We start from the raw sequence: 4,229 nt of genomic DNA on the forward strand, positions 1-4,229 counted from the left end.
ATAATACAAGTAAAATTATAACATTAATTCAGGAAATCATAAAATTTTTTATTTATATATAAAAATCCTAAATTTCAAAGCATGTGAAATAAAATTTATTTTTATGTTAATATTTAAAGAGAGTAAAAAAAAATTCTTTATTTATAAATTTCAAAACTTAAAAGATAAATTGTGTAAATTGGTCCTTATAAGCCTAGATAAAAAAAAAAAAAAAATATTATAGTTTAAAGAAGTCATTTAATAATAAAAATCACAAAAGTTTTAGAAATCTATAAATTGAAATGACTAAAGGATATGGATGAATATTTATTTATTTTATTTTTTATAAAAGCCTACTTTTTTTAACTAAAATTTATTTTATTATAACATATGCGAAGAGATCAAGAATATAAATTAAAGTTGCATTCCACTCAAACTTTAATTTTAGTAAAAATAAAAAATTACTATAATATAAATAAACTATTTGATTACTCTAATTAAACATATGTTAAACTAATTCTTAGCATACTATAAAAAATTCATCTCATCAATTAGGAGAATATTAATCATAAAGCCAAAACAAGAACCTCTAATGCTAAGAGAACTTCTAAACAGCAAATAGCAATTCGAATTTTTTTGAAAAATAAAAAGGTTGAATGTGAGAATAGATATTGTTATTTATAATGTAAATAACGAAACAAGCACAATTAAAGAAACATAAGATTCTTAAAAAAAACCATTAAAATGTTGCTAGATGAAGAAATTATCTAGCCAGATGTATGATTCAGGTGTGATTCAAGTTGAAAAATTTATTCAATGCAACAATTATATATACAATAAACACACTCTAATCATTGGAACTTATATGAGATCCACCATGATTAATAGTTATAGTATAACTGTTATACAAATGGTTGTATTTTAAAATTTTTCGTCAAGTTGAATTTGACTTTTAAGATTATTCTCTCGTAAGTGTTTCAATTAGATATCGCTTCATGGAGTTTATTTTCGTTAATCAACTAAATTATTGATCGCTTGAGAGTTCTTTAGCGTGTGGTTTCATTCTTAGCCCAGAGAGGCTAACTTGATCTGTATAGTGTACCAGATTTTGTTCTTTTCTATGAATTGTTGCTTCATGGATAAAAAAAAAAAAAAAAAATTAGCTTCGCCACTCAGTTTGTAAGCAAAAGCTCTGTATATAACTAATGGTCTCTTTTTTTTTTGCCCTCAAAATCTCAAATTGCAATTGAAACACACATAATGGTTTTGTTTATCTTTCTCCTATTAGCTCTTCCGCTCCTTCTTTCATTTCTTCTCCGAAAACACAAAGCTAAAAGAAATCTTCATCTGCCACCTGGTCCTGAGGGTCTTCCATTCATAGGCAACTTACATCAATTTGATAGCTTAAACCCTCATTCCTGCTTATGGCAGCTTTCTCAAAAATATGGACCTTTAATGTCCTTGCGCCTAGGTTTCGTGCCAATCTTGGTAGTTTCCTCTGCCAAAATGGCCAAGGAAATCATGAAAACCCATGATCTTATATTTTGTAGCAGGCCTTCCTTAGTTAGCCAACAAAAGTTGTCCTATAATGGTTTAGACTTGGCCTTTTCACCTTATGCTGCTTATTGGAGAGAAATAAGGAAAATATGTGGTTTATCTCTTCAACTCTAATAGGGTGCGAAGTTTCCGTCCCATTAGAGAATTCGAGGTTTCCCATATGCTTGAAAAGATCACCAAATCAGCCGTTGCCTCGAAACCTGTAAACTTGTCTGAAGCCATGATGTCGCTAACAAGTACTATAATTTGCAGGGTTGCTTTTGGAAAGAGGTGTGAGGAAGATGGGGTTGAAATGGGCTGATTTCAAGAATTGATGAAGGAAACTCAGGCCTTGTTTGCAAGTTTCTTTGTTTCAGATTACTTCTCTTTCTTGGGTTTTATTGATAAGTTCACTGGGTTGGCCCATCGCCTAGAGAAAAACTTCAAGGAATTTGACATTTTCTATGAACAGATAATTCAAGAACACCTTGATCCAAGTAGATCAAAGACTAGGGAAGAGGATATTCTCGATATCTTACTTCAATTATGGAAGAACCGTTCTTGTAAAGTTGAACTCACCATCGATCACATCAAAGCTGTGCTTATGGTAATTATCACATTTATCCAAAATTTGGCTTCTAACTCTTTTGCATTTTTCTTTACCAACACCGCATTAAGAAGGAGAAACTCGATCTTGTTGTTGGAAGAAAAAAACTTCATTGAATTTTTACACAATTGTGTATGATTTTTATTTTTTTTTAAATAAACTTTTTTAAAGTAAAAAATAATTAATTTCTTTCGTTCTAAACAAGAGAAAAATTTTGTCAAACTCACTTTTTTAATCTAAAATTAATAAAGAGATTGTAAAACGTTTTATAAAAGTAAAATTTTACGTAAAATTTTACTATTTAAAAGCGTGATTTTATCTCCATTTTACTTAATTCGATTTTACATAGGTTTTGATTCTTTTTAGTAATTTAAAATCATAAGATTCTATTTTAACGAACAATTATTGCCATGCACTAATAATAATGTATTTTTTTCCCCATGCTCTTCATATATAGAACGCATTTGTGGGTGGAACAGAGACCAGTGCAGCAACTGTGGTTTGGGCCATGACCTTGCTGATGAAGAATTCCATAGCAATGAAGAAAGCTCAAGAAGAAGTTAGAAAACTTATTGGGATGAAAGGCTTTGTAGAAGAAGAAGATACTGAACAACTACCTTATCTCAAAGCTGTGATCAAAGAAACAATGAGAGCTCCCTTATTAATCCCAAGGGAATCATGTGAAAACTGTATTTTAGGTGGATATGATATACCAGCTAAAACAGTAGCTTATGTGAATACATGGGCAATTGGAAGGGACCCTGACATCTGGGAAAATCCAGAAGAGTTTGATCCTGAGAGATTCATCAATAGTTCTATTGACTTGAAAGGGCAAGATTTTGAGCTAATACCATTTGGAGCTGGTAGAAGAATTTGCCCCGGGATGTTCATGGGCCTCGCAACTGTGGAGGTGTCTCTAGCTAATCTACTCTACAAATTTGATTGGGAAATGCCTGTTGGAATGAAGGAAGAAGACGTGGACATGGATGCGCAACCAGGCCTTACCATGCACAAGAAAAATGCTCTTTGCCTCATGGCCCAGAAGTATGACCGATAAAAAGCGTACAACATATTTATATGTAGTGAAATTCTTTTCAAAACCTACTCCACTATAAATTCGATATACAAATAGATAGAACTCATATATTTAATAGGTAAATCTCATTATATATCTTATATCTTAGGTTTATGATAGATCGAGTCTAGTTAAGAAAAATCATTGTATATAATAATAGTATGTAATAAAATAAATTATTAAATAGAACCTAGCATATATGGTACCATATACACATGAATGTATATGAGAAAAGCTTGTAGTTCTCTTCTATTAAATAACATTTAGTATCTTTGTGCTTGATTTTAGTTCTTGCTCTTTAATATGACTTTTCAATTTAGTACTTAAGGTACCATGATATGTGAATTTTGTAGGGTACATTCTTTTTTTTTTTTTTTTTTTTCTTTTGCAAGATGTTAGTAATATAAGTTTCACCTAATTCACCATATTAAATTTTTCATTTTTTAAATTAATAAAAATTAACTTGGGGAAAAATTATCTACAGATAGATAGATATATAAAAATTATCTACAGATATATATATATATATATATATATATATATATATATATATATATATATATATATATTTTCCTTTTAAAAGGTTTAATTTGTGTATATAGCTGCAGACACATAATTTTTATCCATTGAATGCATAATTTATAGAGGCAGTGAGGAGTCTCATAATGAAAATACCAATGGATGTCTAAAGTACTTTGAAGAGTTATATAGAATGGTTAGAAAATTAATAAATAAATTAATTTATTATTTTAAAAAAACAATTGCACTGTTTTTTAAAATAAAAAGTTTTCAACGGACTTAAAAGCCTATTTTCTTTAAGCTTAATTTAATATTATTTAAGGCTTTAAATGGCTCTAAAAAATAATTAAATTAGATATATTAAATGTTTAAGCCCACTAAATTTATTATTTTTTGGTTATAAATATAAAAATAGGTTTTAGAGACAAATTGATCTTATTAGTAAAAAAAAAAAAGACTTTTAATCTTTTTAATCAATAAAAATAAAAGAAAATATAAAAGAAAAGAAAAAAA

The 4,229-nt window shown here is 28.6% G+C and overlaps 1 pseudogene; it reads left to right on the plus strand.

Moving 5' to 3' along the window:
• Positions 1–1,226: 1,226 nt before the first annotated feature.
• LOC110654466 (6,7,8-trihydroxycoumarin synthase-like) lies at positions 1,227–3,465 on the plus strand (annotated as a pseudogene).
• Positions 3,466–4,229: the final 764 nt, after the last annotated feature.

This window comes from Hevea brasiliensis, chromosome 2 (assembly GCF_030052815.1).
Source record: "Hevea brasiliensis isolate MT/VB/25A 57/8 chromosome 2, ASM3005281v1, whole genome shotgun sequence".
Taxonomy (NCBI): domain Eukaryota; kingdom Viridiplantae; phylum Streptophyta; class Magnoliopsida; order Malpighiales; family Euphorbiaceae; genus Hevea; species Hevea brasiliensis.